Below are 17702 nucleotides of genomic sequence, written 5' to 3' on the forward strand. Positions count from 1 at the left end.
TCTTTTTTATTTTATTTTATTTTATTTTTTAGATGGAGTCTCACTCTGTCACCCAGGCTGGAGTGCAGTGGTGCAATCTCGGCTCACTGCAACTTCAACCTTCCGTTTTCAAGCGATTCTCCTGCCTCAGCCTCCCGAGTAGCTGGGATTGCAGGCACTGGTCACCATGCCTGGCTGATTTTTGCGTTTTTAGTGGAGACGGCATTTCACCATGTTGGCCAGACTGGTCTTGCACTCCTGACCTTGTGATCCACCCACCTTGGCCTCCCAAAATGCTAGGATTACAGGTGTGAGCCACCACGTCCAACCAATTTTTCTCATTTCTGTACCTCCTATATTAAGGTCTATGTTGGCACAGATGAGTAACTGCCGTGTTCTAGGTCAGTTATGCCCAAGTACTTCTGGTGGTTTAAAATGTAAGTGATTCTGTAACTTTTTATCTTATTTTATTTATTTATTTATTTACTTACTTACTTACTTACTTATTTATTTATTTATTTATTGAGACAGAGTTTCACTCTTGTTGCCCAGGCTGGAGTGCAATGGCGCGATCTCTGCTCACCGCAACCGCCGCCTCCCAGGTTCAAGCGATTCTCCTGACTCAGCCTCTCGAGTAGCTGGAATTACAGGCATGCGCTACCACTCCCGGCTTGTTTTGTATTTTTAGTAGAGATGGGGTTTCTCCATGCTGGACAGGCTGGTCTCGAACTCCCGACCTCAGGTAATCCACCCGCCTTGGCCTCCCAAAGTGTTGGGATTACAGGCGTGAGCCACCGCGCCCGGTCGATTCTGTAATTTTTTAAAAAGGACGTTTCTATCAGGGATATATACTTTCAGAAATAAGGAAATTGGGGAAGAAAGAGCTAGCACTAGAACCCACGTTTTCATTTCTAATGCTTCACTGTAGGTGGCTCGGTTGGTAGAATAAAAAATAAGAGCCAGATGTATTTAAGGGATATTCAGATGCCACCTATACTCTGTTTGTCTAGAACAGTGCTGTCTAATAGAACTTTCTGTGACGATGGATATTTTCTAGGCTTTTGTTGTACAGTATGGTAGCCACTAACTACATGTGGCTATTAGGCCCTTGAATTACAGCTAGCATGACTAGAAAGTATTTTATTTTAAATTTACATAGGCACAAGTGGCTAGTGGCTAGTATATTGACAGTCTGGGTCTAGGACTAGAACCAGTGGTCTGTAACAAAAGTACTTCCCCTGTACTCTTATCAAATCTAGAATTAGCCGGATGTGGTTACTCACGCATGTAATCCCAGCACTTTGGGAGGCCAAGGCAGGTAGATCACTTGAGGTCAGGAGTTTGAGACCAGCCTGGCCAGCATGGCGAAATACAAAAATTAGCCAGGTGTGGTGGCAGGCACCTGTAATCTCAGCTACTTGGGAGGCTGAGGCACAAGAATCACTTGAACCTGGGAGGTGGAGGTTGCAGTGAGCCAAGATTGTGCCACTGCATTCCAGCCTGGGTGACAAGAGTGAAACTGTCTCCAAAAACAAAAAAATCTAGAATTCTTGCAAGTACGTTATATTGTCCTCCAGAACAGATTCTAGTTCCTGTTGTGCTCACCTTTATAATTTTACCGTATGTTTTACCTATTCGTAAGTTGGCAGTTCATTTTAGATAGGTAACATTCTGGTGGTAGCTAGGGATGTACCTTTTGTCATCCTTTTCCTGCATTTTTCTCAGATTCTTTTATAGATACACATTTTTGCTTTAACCACTGAATATTGCTGCAAATTATAGAAGGTGTGATAGAATCCACATGGCTGTCAAGAAGGAGGTCGTACTAAGGACAGTTGACTGACTAGTCTCAGATTGTTTGATATCATTTAAACTTGGACAAGAGTAAACTAGATAACTGGGCGTTGTGGTGCACACCTGTAGTCCCGGCCACTCTGAGGCAGGAGGACTGCTTGTGCCCAGAAGTTTGAGACTGCGGTATAGCTATGATTGTGCTACTACACTCCAGCCTGGGCAACAGAGTAAAGCAAACTCCATTTCTTAAAAAGAAAAAAACGATGTGGTCTGCGTGTGGTGGCTCATGCCTGCAATCCCAGCACTTTGGGAGACCGAGGCAGGCAGATCACCTGAAGTCGGGAGTTTGAGACCAGCCTGGCCAACATGGTGAAACCCCATCTCCACCAAAAATATAAAAACTAGCTGGGTGTGGTGGCAGGCACCTGTAATTGCAGCTATTTGGGAGGCTGAAGCAGGAGAATCGCTTGAACCTGCGTGCCATCGCACTCCAGCCTGGGCAACAATAGTGAAACTCCATCTCAAAAAAAAAAAAAAGTTTTCTTAGAATGGAAGATATTCATTCATGAGCTCTTTTGGCAATCCGTCATCTTACCAGAATATTCTGAAAACCAATAAGGTGTTGCCAAGTTGGGGGTGAGAGCTATGTAATCCAAGGCATATGCCTGACCGAGTATGCAAATACACCTGACCAGAAACTTTGTCTCCCACATTAGTCTCTTCTAAGCACTGCCGGGGTACATACTGAGCTGCTGCTTTGGCTCTATTTTCTGTGCCTCAGAATAACCATTGTCCTGGTGTTCATATCCTTAGAGTTTAGTACAAAATACTGGATATCCATTTACTAGGTTCCAGGTTATCTTAGTTGGAGTTTGGGGTATTTGAAAACATCATACCCTCAGATTATCATTTCCCACAGAAAGCTAAGTAAATTTACTGCATCCATTTCTCAAAGAGTAAATGTGCAGGTTGTATGTGTCTATGAACATTTAAACATGTTAAATTTAATATTTTAAATGTAAACATTTAAATATGTCTGTAGCTTGAACAGTGTAGTTTTAAGAAAGGACCGCTGGACTAGTGTAATGCAGAAAACGCTGGGTCTAGGATTAGAAAATTGTGTTTAGTGTGTGTCAATAAACAGCCCGTGGACCCAGTCTGACCAGATGCCTGTTTTTTAAAGAAAACTTTATTGGGCCAGGTGCAGTGGCTCACACCTGTAATCCCAGCACTTTGGGATGCCGGGGCAGGCAGATCACAAGGTCAGGAGTTTGAGACCAGCCTGACCAACATGGTGAAAGCCCGTCTCTACTAAAATACAAAAATTAGCTGGGGTTAGTGGTGGGCACCGGAAATCCAGCTACTCGGGAGACTGAGGCAGGAGAATCTCTGGAACCTGGGAGGCAGAGGTTGCAGTGAGCCAGGATCAGGCCACTGCACTCCAGCTTGGGTGACAGAGCAAGACTCTGTCTCAAAAGAAAAAAAAAACTTTTATTGGATCACAGTCACATTCATTAGTGTATTGTTTAGGGCTGCTTTGGGCTACAACATTAGAGGTTAGTGGTTGTGACAAAGCCTAAAATATTTAGTGTGGCACTTTACAGAGTTTCTCAGTCCTGTGTTTAGAGCTTTGCTTTGCCAATCTGTGATGAACACAACCCCATATTTGTGGAGAATGGGAATAAGCACCTCAAAAGATTCATTGAATGATGTGTGAAGGCCTGTAACTGGCAAGCACAGAAAAATTTGTTCATATCTGTGTCAAATTCCTTGAAAGTCACATAGTGAAAAATCACTACTTCCAAGATTAGCAATAACCTGTAAGTCGATGTTTTCTATTCTCAATTGACTCAATCTGTGTGACATCTGACATGCTTGACTGCTCTTATTTTCTCACTTCCTTCAGTTTAAGTTAGTTTCACATTCACATAGAATGAAACAGACATCATAAAAATCCTTACGTATGTGTAGCTGTAATAATATGTTGATAACCCACATACTTCAGCATGACATTTTGCCCAAATTCTAGTCCCTGAACTTATATTGCTTTGTAGTTATAAAGTGCATTCACATCTCAACTCATTCCAGCACCTTGTAAGGCACTGGGGACAGGTTCAGAGGTTGTTACTGCTGAAGGTCACACAGGTACACTACCTTGTTAGCAGTACCAGATGTACTGACACCAGCCCTTCCTCGGTGTCTTCTAAAACTCCACATAAACTGGGTCATCTCTTTTAGCCTCTTTATAGAACATACACACTTAGTTAATAGAAACTGGGCTTTCTCCAGGCCCATGCACTTCTCAGCCCTCACAAATAGACACTGCTTCCACATGGTCCACAAAAGAGGCCATGTAGTCTTGGCATCTTTCAAATCACTCTTCTCTCACAGGCGGAACTACTTGTGTGAGTGTTCTGACATCTGCACAGACCTTTGGACCTTTTGCTGTCATCTATGTACTTCTAGACCATTTACATTCACTGAGCACTTCACCTGGCTTATGATCTCTACCCCAACCCTTTTTTCTTTTTAAAAGTTACCCTGGTAATAGCTGTGTACAATCAAAAGACCTATACTTAATGCCACTGTAGCCTCAATTTTTTTACTTGATTTTAACTCTTCTTAGGGCCTTCCCATCATAATTTAGACTTATCAGTACTCCAGAACTACTCCACCTCTGAAATTAGAAATCCCAAAACACCAGTCTTTGATCACAACCTCATACTGTTCCATGTCTCATTCTTATTTCTGCTGTATCTCCTTGAACTCATCAAAACCCCCAGGTCCTGATCATACTCTTCAGCCTGCCTTCCTCAGCCAGCCTCTCAGTGTATCTTTTCAATCACTGCATTGCCTGCATCCTCTACCTTTGTCACTTGTGTTTCCTTTTGTGTCATCTGTTCTGCAAACAGCCTGAGAACAGCCCAGCCATCTTTCTCTGCTTCCATACCTGATCTGAACACTGTAGGAGAAAGTCACGCTGCCGTCCGTCAGCACCACTGTAAACTTACCATCTCTGATTCAGTTGAACCAGCAGAAACCTTGTGCAGCTGTCCTTTTATGTATCCATTCTTATCCCAGTCTTCATTGTTATTTTAGATGTTCATCGTGCTCCTCGTGATTCTTACCTCATCCCCACTGCCTTTCTTATAGCAGATGGCCTTGCCTCCCATTTCAAATACGAATTCTCTACTTCCTGACTACAAGGAAGATTTCTGTTGTTCCCTATCCTTCACTTTGAATGTTGTTCTTCATTCAGATATGTTTCAGAATGGTCAATCACATCAGAACACGGTCTACATACTACACCCCAACATGGTCATTCTAACACCCATTCCCAACCCCCTTGTCCTCTGCCACCCTCTCCCATAAAAGTTGGAAGGGCTACATGTCTACTTTCTTTTTAGCACAGGAACTTTGCATGGGGAGCCACATTTAAACAATATAAGTAAATTCTGGAAATTAATTTTTCTAATTCAGTTTAAGTTTAATGAAATTATAGTTGTCTCTACCTGAATTGGGCATGTGTCGTGCGTCCAGAGATACGAATTCTCTACTTCCTGACTACGAGGAAGATTTCTGTTGTCCCGTCCTTCACTTTGAATGTTGTTCTTAATTCAGATATGTTTCAGAATGGTCAATCACATCAGAACACTCGCTGTACATACTACACCCCAACACAGTAATTCTAACACCCATTCCCAATCCCCTTGTCCTCTGCCTCCCTCTCCCATAAAAGTTGGAAGGACACATCTTTGCAATTTGGGGATGGCAGGAGAAATCTTTAGATTTTCTAAGTCATCTACACTGAGTTGGGGCAGTTGTGTTGTCAGTAAGATGAGAACTTGTACACCTTTTTACTGGTGAATGTTAGAGGAAGACAGCCCAAGGATCTGAGACCTCCATTGGCACTGCATAATGGAACCTGAGGCACATTAACCTTTCTGTACTTTAGTTTCCTCATCTGTAAACTGGCATTAATTATTTCAGCCCTTAGGGTGGTTTTAAGGATTAAACAAGAGAATGTAATTGGCGTGTTGCTTGGCAGTCAGTAAACATTCAAAGATTAGCTATTCTTGAACTAGATGGGCAACAATGTATCAAATTGTTTAACAATTGGACATATTGCCTGGGAGAGAGAGGATGCCGACTGAGATGATTCTTCCAAGTGAAGTGAACAGGATGGTTTAGTGGGAGAGAAGTGCCTGGAATTAGGGATATGTATTCCTGACTCTGGCCCATAATTCTAACCATTGACTCATCAAGTGATGTCTCATGCACTTTTAGTGACCTGGACCAAGAATCAATTAAGTTCAACCTCCACCAACTTCATTTACCTTGAAAGCTTTTTCTAAGGCGGGGGGCAAGGCTTGTAGTCAAAAGGTCTGTATACACTGATAATGTATACACTCTCATCTTCTAAGTGTGCCTAGTTTCTCTAGTAATCTAAGAAAGGCATAGTTTTTAATATCCCATTTACTGGTATAATGCCAGCGCTAGTCAATTTCTCCTGAATCTTAACAAGAAGAGAAACAAATTGAGATGTGAATATGTGCATTAGAGGCAGCTTAAAGTGGGATATGTTTAAGTGGTTGGCTGCAAGCCTCCACTGTTCCATCTCCCAGGAGGATTTATTAGGATGTTTGATCCAGGTCATAGCAGGATGCCACCTGGAGGGCCCTTACCTATGAAGAACTAGTAGTTCTGCCTCTCATCCTGTCACAATGCATTGCTAACTTATGTTGAGCAATGTTCAGTAGTTACGTTGTTAGAGTTTTGATTCTGGAACATTAGCACCTCCTATAATATATATATATATATATTTTTTGAGACGGAGTCTTGCTCTGTTGCCCACGCTACGGTGCAGTGGTGCAGTCTCGGCTCACTGCAACCTCCACCTCCTGGGTTCAAGCGATTCTCTTGTCTCAGCCTCCCGAGTAGCTGGGATTACAGGCACACTACCATGCCTGGCTAATTTTTGTATTTTTAGTAGAGATGGAGTTTCGCGTGTTGGCCAGACTGGTCTTGAACTCCTGACCTCAGGTAATCCACCTGCCTTGGCCTCCCAAAATGCTGGGATTACAAGTGTGAGCCACTGCTCCTGGCCCCTCCTATAATTCTTGAATGGGGCATATGTGATAGTGATAACAGAAAATCACTATGCTAGCCAGACAAACACTGTATGTTGAGTGCACAGGTTAGAGATGGTACAGGAAGAGACTTATGGGAGAGATTTTTAATTTATGAGTCTCCTGAGTTAGACTAGGTTAAGATATTTAAAGACCCAGTGCTTAGTGGGAAGTGACAGGGCCAGCCCATTTCACCCCCTCCTAACCTAGTATCTCTCAAGAATGAAGGAGCGTTTTTTGTGCTGTACTTCAAGGTCAGGGAAAAATTCAGTTAGCCTGAGCATGGTGTCTTATGTCTGTAATCCCAATGCTTTGGGCTGAGAAGGAAGGATTACTTGAGGCAGGAGTTTGAGACAAGCCTGGACAATATGGCAAGACCCCATCTCTACAGAAAATTTCTTATAAAATTAGGCATGCATGGTGGCATGTGCCTGTAGCCCTAGCTACTTGAGAGGCTGAGGCAGGAGCATCATTTGAGCCTAGGAGTTAAGGTTTATAGTAAGCTATGATTGTGCCACTGCACTCCAGCCTGGGCAACAGAGTGAGACCCTGTCTTAATAAAAGATTCAGAGAGTCTTTTACCATTATAAAACAACATGTGGGCCGTACATGCCGGATTCCTTTTGTAGATATCCTGCCTGAAGATTCTGATAGCTTCCTACTCATTATGCTAAACTTGATCAAGCAGGTTAGCACCAAGGCCTATATTAGATACAAGAGAATACAGGCAAGGTATGTGATTTTCTAAGGGATCCTGTCAGCTGAAGCAGTTCCCCCCTCCACACAAGTTGGTTCTCCAGCAGAATACCTTGGAAGTGGAGAGCTAATGTCTTTACTCTTGGCCTTCTACACAGCAGGGGCTATATTAAAATCCAACTACCTTTTGAGTTCGTAGGAAGGCAGGGAACTGCCCTTTAGGAAACAGCCACAACCTCCCCACCATTGGTTCTTCTAGTTTACTGGTCATTCCTTCTCAACTGCATCTGTAGGCCTGTTTTTTGTCCAGTCTTGCAGAGATTGCTGTCGGTCTACTCAATACCCATTCTCTCCTTCATTTTTAGTAACAGAACTTTGGTTCTTTTCAGGGGAAAATGTACCTATAAGAGACTACATTGTCCAGCTTCCATAGATGTGATTAATGGGTCAAGTGGAGGTCATTTGGGTGGGACTTCTGGGAAATCTTCTGTAAAGAGACCTGACTCAGATAGGAGGACTGCCCTTTTGCCCTTTGCTTTTTCTCTTTTTCCTGCCTGGAACCGGGATGGAGTGGCAGAAGCTCCACTGGCAGCCAACTGGGGTTTGTGGCACCACTGAGGATGGAAGCCACACACCTGAGGATGGCAGAGCACGAGGAGAGAAGGACCTGGCACACTGGGGAAGTGATGAAGCTGCCATGCTAACGCAGACTTCTTTAACAGTTTAAGAATTGCCATTCTTATTTAAACTATTGTCATTTCAATTTCTGTAATATGCAGGTGATACTAATTCTTTTTTTTTTTTTTTTTTTTTTTTTTGAGATAGCATCTCACTCTGTCGCCCAGGCTGGAGTACAGTGGCATGATCTCGGCTCACTGCAACCTCCACCTCCCAGGTTCAAGCAATTCTCTGCCTCAGCCTTCTGAGTGGCTGGGATTACAGGCGCCCACCACCACACCCGGCTAATTTTTGCATTTTTAGTAGAGACAGGGTTTCACCATGTTGGCCAGGCTGGTCTTGAACTCCCGACCTCGTGAGCCACCCACCTCAACCTCCCAAAGTGCTGGGATTACAGGGGTGAACCACCACTCCCGGCCACCAATTCTGATACATTCCTTATGTAATAGTGACCCCTAACGTTATGCCTTCAAAAATTTTTCTTTATTTTTTTTTCCCCTGGCAACATCTACACCCATGCCTTAAGCACACATGCCAGTGACTTCATATCCACAGTGCAAATCTGTCTTGAGCTCAATAGCCATACACTCAACTGTCTTTTGGACATATTTATCTGAGCTCCCCCACGGACACTGTGGAAGGCTAAATAAGGGCTCAAATGTGTCCATGCCCTAATCCCTGGAACCCGTGAATGGTACTTTGTATGGCAAAAGGGACTTTACAAATGTGACTAAGTTAAGGATCTTGAGATAGGGAGTATACCCTGCAGTATTTATATGGGCTTGATATAATTACAAATGTCCTTATAAATGCAGGAAGTAGGGGATCAGGGCGCAGTGGCTCATGCCTGTAATCCCAGCACTTTGAGAGGCTGAGGAGGGTGGATCATAAGCTTGAGACCATCCTGGCTAACACGGTGAAACCCCGTCTCCACTAAAAAATACAAAAAAATTAGCCGGGCGTGGTGGCAGACACCTGTAGTCCCAGCTACTCGGGAGGTTGAGACAGGAGAATGGCGTGAACCTGGGAGGCGGAGTTTGCAGTGAGCAGAGATCACGCCACTGCCCTCCAGCCTGGGTGACAGAGCGAGACTCCATCTCAAAAAATAATAAATAAAAATAAATAAATTTAAAAATGGGGGAAGCAGTAGTCTGAGTGAGAAGGCAGCAGTGTGACAGAGGAAGCAGAGACTGGTGTGAGGTGGCCACAGCTGGGGAGTACTGGCAGTCTCTAGAAGCTGAAAGAGGCAAGCAATGTGAGGAATGTGTATTAGTCCATTTTCATGCTGCTGATAAAGACATACATGAGACCGGGTAATTTATAAAGGAAAGGGGTTTAATTGACTCACAGTTCCACATGGCTGGGGAGGCCTCACAATCATGGTAGAAGATGATAAAAGAGCAAAGGAGTGTTTTACATGGTGGCCAGCAAAGAGAATGAGAACCAAGCAAAAGAGGTTTCTCCTATCATGTCTTGTGAGACTTATTCACTACCACAAGAACAGTATGGGGAAACCAAACCCATGATTCAATTATCTCAACACATGGGAATTATGGGAGCTAAAACTTCAATATGAGATTTGGGTGGGGACACAGGCAAACTGTATCATTCCACCCCAGGCCCTCCAAATCTTGTGTCCTCACATTTCAAAACCAATCATGCCTTCCCAACAGTCCCCCAAAGTCTTAATTCATTTCAGCATTAACTCAAAAAAAGTCCACAGTCCAAAGTCTCACCTGAGATAAGGCAAGCCTCTTCTGCCTATGAGACTGTAAAATTAAAAGCAAGTTAATTACTTCCTAGATACAATGGGGGTACAAACATTGGGTAAATATAGCCATTCCAAATGGGAGAATTTGGCCAAAACAAAGGGGCTAAAGGCCCCATGCAAGTCTGAAATTTAGCAGGGCAATCAAATCTTAAAGCTCCAACATGATCTCCTTTGACTCTGTGTCTCACATCCAGGTCATGCTGATGCAAGAGGTGGGTTCCCATGGTCTTGGGCAGCTCTGCCCCTGGGCTTTGCAGGGTACAGCTTTCCTCCTGGCTGCTTTCATGGTCTAGCATTGAGTGTCTGCAGCTTTTCTAGGTGCACAGTGCAAGTTGTCTGGAGTCTGGGGTCTGGAGGATGGTGGCCCTCTTTTCATAGCTCCACTAAGCAGTTCCCAGTGGGGACCTCTCTGGGGGCTTCAACCCCACATTTCCCTTCCACACTGCCCTAGCAGAGGTTCTCCATGAGGGCCCTGTCCCTGTAGCAAACTTCTGCCTGGACATCCAGGCATGTCCACACATTTTCTGAAATCTAGGTGGAGGTTCCCAAACCTCAGTCTTTTTTTTTTTTTTTTTTTTTTTTTTTTGAGATGGAGTTTTACTCTTGTTGCCCAGGCTGGAGTGCAATGATGCAATCTCGGCTAACCACAACCTCTGCCTCCTGGGTGCAAGTGATTGGTGTCCTGCCTTGGCCTCCTGAGTAGCTGGAATTACAGACATGTGCCACCAAGCCCAGCTAATTTTGTGTTTTTAGTAGAGACGGAGTTTCTCCATGTTGGTCAGGCTAGTCTCGAACTCCCGACCTCAGGTGATCTGCCCGTCTCAGCCTCCCAAAGTGCTGGGATTATAGGCATGAGCCACTGCACCTGGCCAGTTGACGTCTGTGCACCTGCAGGCTCAACACCATGTGCAAGCTGCCAAGCCTTGGGGCTTGCACCCTCTGAAGTCCAAGCTGTACCTTGGCCCCTTTTAGCCATGGCTGGAGTGACTGGGACACAGGGCACCAAGTACTTAGGCTGTACAGCGCAGAGGGGCCCTGGGCCTGCCCCACAAAACCATTTCTCCTTCCTATGCCTGCAGGTCTGTAATGGGAGGGGCTGCCAGAAAGTTCTCTGATATGCGCTGGAGACATCTTCCCCATTGTCTTGGCAGTTACCATTTGGCTCCTTGTTATGCAAATTTCTGCAGCAGCTTCAATTTCTCCTCAGAAAATGAATGTTTTTTTCTATTGCATAATCAGGCTGCAATTTTCCAAACTTTTATGCTCTTGTTTCCCTTTTAAAACTGAATGCTTTTAACAGCACCCAAGTCACCTCTTGAATGCTTTGCTGCTTAGAAATTTCTTCCGCCAGATACCCTAAATTATCTCTCAATTTCAGCATTCCACAAATCTCTAGGGCAGGGGGAAAATGCCACCAGTCCCTTTGCTAAAACATAACAAGAGTCACCTTATTCCAGTTTCCAACAAGTTCCTCATCTCCATCTGAGACCACCTTGGCATGGATTTCATTGTCCATATCACTATAAATCAGCATTTTGGTCAAAATCATTCAACAAGGCTCTAGGAAGTTCTAAACCTTCCCACATTTTCCTATCTTCTGAGCCCTCCAAACTGTTCCAACCTCTGCCTGTTACCCAGTTCCAAAGTCACTTCCACATTTTTGGGTATCTTTACAGCAGCACCCCACTCTATCTGTACCAATTTACTGTAGTAATCCATTTTCATGCTGCTGATAAAGACATACCTGAGACTGGGTAATTTATAAAGGAAAGAGATTTAATTGACTCACTGTCCCACATGCCTGAAGAGGCCTCACAATCATGGTGGAAGATGAAGGAAGAGCAAAGGGGCATCTTACATGGCAGCTAGCAAAAAGAGAATGTGAATGTGAACCCCCAAAGTTTGAGACAAGTCTCAATTTAGAAAGTTTATTTTGCTAAGGTTGAAAATGCACACCCATAATACAGCCTCAGGAAGTCCAGATGACATGTGCCCAAGGTGACATGTGCCCAAGGTGGCTGTTAGATGGAATGGTTATCTTAATCCGTTTAGAGACTGTGTTGACTCAAGGCTGGGTTGAAAATGTGGAAAGACTTTTTCCTCTGGCTCAATGACACTCTTTTTTTTTTTTTTTTTTAAGATGGGGTGTCATTCTGTCCCCCAGGCTGCAGTGGCACGACCAGGGCTCACTGCAGGCTCAGCATTCCAGGCTCAAGCAATCCTCCCACCTCAGCCTCCTGAGTAGCTGGAACTAAAGGTATGCTCAACCATGCTCGGCTAATTTTTCTTTTATTTTTTGTAGAGACGGGGTCTTGCCATTCAACTCTATGCTTTTTTGTTTTGTTTTGTTGTTGTTGTTGTTGTTGTTGTTGTTCTTTTTCTTCTTCTTCTTCTTCTTCTTCTTCTTCTTCTTCTTCTTCTTCTTCTTCTTCTTCTTCTTCTTCTTCTTCTTCTTCTTCTTCTTTTTTTTTTTGAGATGGAGTTTTGCTCTTGTCGCCCAGGCTGGAGTGCAATGGCGCAATCTCGGCTCACCACAACCTCCGCCTCCCGCGTTCAAGCGATTCTCCTGCCTCAGCCTCCAGAGTAGCTGGGACTATAGGTGCATGCCACCACACCGGCTGATTTTTGTAGAGATGGAGTTTCCTCATGTTGGCCAAGATGTTCTCGATCTCCTGACCTTGTGATCTGCCCACCTCAGTCTCCCAAAGTGCTGGGATTACAGGCGTGAGCCACTGTCAACTCTACTCTTTTTTTTTGAGACGGAGTCTCGCTCTGTCGCCCGGGCTGGAGTGCAGTGGCCGGATCTCAGCTCACTGCAAGCTCCGCCTCCCAGGTTTATGCCATTCTCCTGCCTCAGCCTCCCGAGTAGCTGGGACTACAGGCGCCAGCCACCTCGCCCGGCTAGCTTTTTGTATTTTTTAGTAGAGACGGGGTTTCACCATGTTAGCCAGGATGGTCTTGAACTCCTGACCTCGTGATCCGCCCGTCTTGGCCTCCCAAAGTGCTGGGATTACAGGCTTGAGCCACCGCGCCCGGCAACTCTACTCTTACAGTGTAGCTTTTGGAGTTCTAAAAGAGCCTAGGGAGTTGACTGGGCCTATCCTAAGGCGAGTCTTTAACCTTATCTCTTTGACAAAAACTCTGTTCAGCTCTTTAGGGACTTTCTGCTGGGCTTCTTAGCCTCCTGCCTTGTTCAACTCGAAAATGTAGCAAATGTCTTTTCTTTTTTCTTTTTTTTTTTTTTTTTTTTTTGCTTTTGTTGCCTAGGCTGCAGTGCAGTGGCACAATCTCCGCTCACCACAACCTCCACCTCCCGTGTTCAAGCGTTTTCTCCTGCCTCAGCCTCCGAGTAGCTGGGATTACAGACATGTGCCACTATGCCCAGCTAATTTTGTATTCTTAGTAGAGACGGGGTTTCTCCGTGTTGATCAGGCTGGTCTCGAACTCCTGACCTCAGGTGATCTGCCCACCTCGGCCTCCCAAAGTGCCGGGATTACGGGCGTGAGCCACTGTACCCAGCAGCAAATGTCTTAAGGGCAGGCTTGGGCACATATTCTGCCCCTTCCTTCTCACGGAGACATTCCTCCTTCAAGTCTCGGGTTATTGTTTCTTTATCCCCAAGATACTGCCAAAAGCTCTATGATTTCTCTGCCTTTCGGTAGAGGGTCTCTACCCAAGCCCCGTCCCTGGGTTCTTAGGCTTTTGCTCTACACCCAGAATTGGTAATCACTTAGAGGAAAAATGTAGCTACAGAATGTCACCTCACCTCTCTTTGCAATTCTTCCTCCAAGGTCTTCTCCTTTCAAGTCCTGATTTCTTCTCCATTATCTTCAAAAATATTTTTTAAAAAACAACAAAACAAAATAAACAAAAGAAAAACCCTGGTTGGGTTTTTTTACAGGTGCGGTGGCTCACCCCTGTAATCCCTGTACTTTGGGAGGCCGAGGCGGGCAGATCATCTAAGGTCAGGAGTTCCAGACCAGCCTGGCCAACGTGGTTAAACCCCGTCTCTACTGAAAATACAAAAAAAAATTGCTGGGCATGGTAGTGCACGCCTGTAATCCCAGTTACTCAGCATGCTGAGGCAGGAGAATCGCTTGAACCCGGGAGGCAGAGGTTGCAGTGAGCCGAGGTTGTCCCATTACACTCCAGCCTGGGCAAAAAGCGAAAATTTGTCTCAAAAAAAAAAAAAAAAAGCAAGCCTGGTTTCTCTTACCATTCTCAGTAGGAGGGCTCTGCTGTAAGATACTTCATCTTTGGCTCCACGCAAGAAAGAGCAGTGGACCTCAGGCCTCATCAACTCCTCCCAGCCCTCCCTCTTTATCTTGGACCTGCAGACTCACTTCCAGATGACCTGCCCTTATAAAGAACTTGCCTAACATCTCAGCCCTGCTTTAATGCCAGAAGAACTGTCTTTCCTCACAATCTCCCTACGTCTCAGTCCCATTTGTTTCCAGATCACCAAACTAGCCTCTGTCTACATCCCAGGCCAGGGTAAATAATACTTGGACTTTCTTCACTTTTCTCAAAAGCAGGATTGCCTGCTTTCTAAATCCTGTGATTTTATTTTGTAGTGGCTCCCACTCCTGTCTCCTTGTTAAAATTCTGGAGTAAATGCTGTGTCTGCTCCAAATCAATTATGGAAGAAAACACATTTGGACACTCACAGATATATTGCATTCTGTTTTTCCATTTATTCCTAAGAGAAAAGGTTTGATAGCCCTCTCGTAGGTTGAATTCTCCTCTATGGATTGTAAATTAGTCAATTTGTGACTATTTTGCTAAGCAGAGTCAAAGATCCCTATTAAAAACAATAATGGTTGCTATTTTATAACTACGGTATTTTGTGCTTCAATTGCATGGATACCAGGGGTTTAATCTATGCCTGGTCTCATTTAACACTTAACAATCCTGTGCATATTGGGGGCGGGGGCAGTAACTGTTGACTGCACTTTATTTAATCAGGAAAGAGAAGCTAAGAAATGTTAGATTGTTCATTAGTAAGTTATAGAACTAAGATTCAAAGTCAAGACTCTCCGACTGCAAAACTCTTGCTCTTCCTAATACAATTCTACCTCCTAACCCTTAATTTTCAGTATCTGATGTTACATAATTTCAACCTCGTCAGTCATTGTAACTACCCATGGGTCCCCAGAGAGAATGTGGATGTCTCAGGATGGTCCATCACCTTGACTGAACAGTTAAAATGCAGTGACAACACAGGACATGTTTAGAGACTGATAATAAAATTTAAAAATATTATGCCTTCTATCAACAGATGAATGGATAAAGAAAATGTGGTCTATGTACACAATAGAATACTAGATACCCTTTAAAAAGGAAATTCTGGCTGGGTGCGGTGACACGTATGTAATCCCAGCACTTTGGGAGGCCAAGGCAGGCGGACCATCTGAGGTCAGGAATTTGAGACCAGCCTGGCCAACATGATGAAACCCCATCACTACTAAAAATACAAAAATTGGGCCGGGCACGGTGGCTCACGCTTGTAATCCCAGCACTTTGGAAGGCTGAGGCCGGCAGATCACAAGGTCAGGAGTTGAAGACCAGCCTGGCCAACATAGTGAAACCCTGTCTCTACTAAAAATACAAAACTTTGCCAGGCATGGTGGTGCACACCTGTAGTCCCAGCTACTTGGGAGGCTGAGGCAGGAGAATCGCTTGAACCTGGGAGGCAGAGGTTGTGTCGTGAGCCAAGATCATGCCATTGTACTTCAGCCTGGGCAGCAGAGCAAGACTCCATCTCAAAAAAAAAAAAAAAAAAAAAAAGGCCTGGTGTGGTGATGGACACCTGTAATCCCAGCTACTTAGGAGGCTGAGGCAGGAGAATTGCTTGAACCTGGGAGGCGGAAGTTGCAGTGAGCTGAGACTGCACCATTGCACTCCAGCCTGGGCGACAGGAGTGAAACTCCGTCTCAAGAAAATATAAATAAATATAATCCCAGCACTTTGGGAGGCCAAGGCAGGTGGATCATGAGGTCAGGAGTTCAAGACCAGCCTGGCCAACACAGCAAAACCCCCATCTCTACTAAAAATACAAAAATTGGCCGTGCATGGTGGCAGTTGCCTGTAATCCCAGCTACTCAGAAGGCTGAGGCAGAGAATTGCTTGAACCCGGGAGGCGGAGGTTGCAGTGAGCAGAGATCATACCACTGCACTCCAGCCTGGGTGACAGAATGAGACTCTGTCTCAAAAATAATAAATAAATAGGCCGGGCACGGTGGCTCAAGCCTGTAATCCCAGTACTTTGGGAGGCCGAGACTGGCAGATCACGAGGTCAGGAGATCGAGACCATCCTGGCTAACATGGTGAAACCCCGTCTCTACTAAAAAATACAAAAAAACTAGCCGGGTGAGGTGGCGGGCGCCTGTAGTCCCAGCTACTCGGGAGGCTGAGGCAGGAGAATGGCGTAAACCCGGGAGGCGGAGCTTGCAGTGAGCTGAGATCCGGCCACTGCACTCCAGCCCGGGAGATAGAGCGAGACTCCGTCTCAAAAAATAAAAATAAATAAATAAATAAATAAATAAATAAACAAACAAACAAATAAAATTAAATAAAAAATAAAAAGGAAATTCTGCCATTTGTGACAACATGGATGAACTTGAAGAGCGTTATGCTAAATGAAATAAACCAGGCACAGAAAGACAAACACTGCATCATGTCACTTGCATGAAGAATCTGAAAAACTCGAACTCGTGGAAGCAGAGAGTAGAATGGTGGTCACCAGAGGGTGGCCAGTGGGTGCGAAGAGAGTGAAAAAAAGGAAAATGGTCAATGCATACAAAGTTTTAGTGATTTATTGCACAGCAGGGTGACCATAGTTAGTAACGTATATTTCAAAATTGCTATAAGAGTAGATGTTTAAATTTTTTTACCACAAAAATTATAAGCAGTTGATGGATGTGTTAATTAGCTTGAATTAATCTTTCTACAGTGTATGCACATGTCAAAACAACACATTGAACCCCATAAATATATACAAATATTATGCCTAAGTACTAGTTAGTGATTGAGAACACACAAAGAAGATTGGAAGCTTTAAGTGCATTATTATCTCTCAAAAGAAAAATAAAGAGATTATTGGTACAATCATTGGTGACTTGCTGATGAGGCAAAGGGCACTACTGACCTCCTCTGGGTTATGCAAAGATGAGGAGCAAAAGATGTAGACAAAGAAGTGGAATCGTGGCCTATGCAAATACCCAGCTAGTCCCTCACTGGGGTGACTCCCCGGACTCTTCCAGGTAGGTCTACATGTGCTGTTAGTTCCCAAACCCAGTTAACATTTGTGTCACTGCTATAGCTGGAACTGACTTTTTCTCTAGCATGATTTGTTTTAAATATGTTCTAGTCAGGGCTCCTAGCAAAGAAAAGAGATTTTATGAAGATATCTCAGATAAAGGAAAGTTTTGGAGGTTCGGGATTTTAAAGAATAAGATACACTATCAATAAGTCTGAAGGCCAGGCGTAGTGGCTTTCACCTGTAATGTCAGCACTTTGGGAGACTGAGGCAGGAGGATCGCTTGAGCCAGGAGTTCAAGAATGCAGTCAGCTATGATTGCACCACTGCACTCCAGCCTGGGTGACAGAGTGACACCCTGTCTCAAAAATATAATAATAATAATAATGAAGATTCT

The sequence above is a fragment of the Rhinopithecus roxellana genome, chromosome 6 (assembly GCF_007565055.1).
Source record: "Rhinopithecus roxellana isolate Shanxi Qingling chromosome 6, ASM756505v1, whole genome shotgun sequence".
Lineage (NCBI taxonomy): Eukaryota > Metazoa > Chordata > Mammalia > Primates > Cercopithecidae > Rhinopithecus > Rhinopithecus roxellana.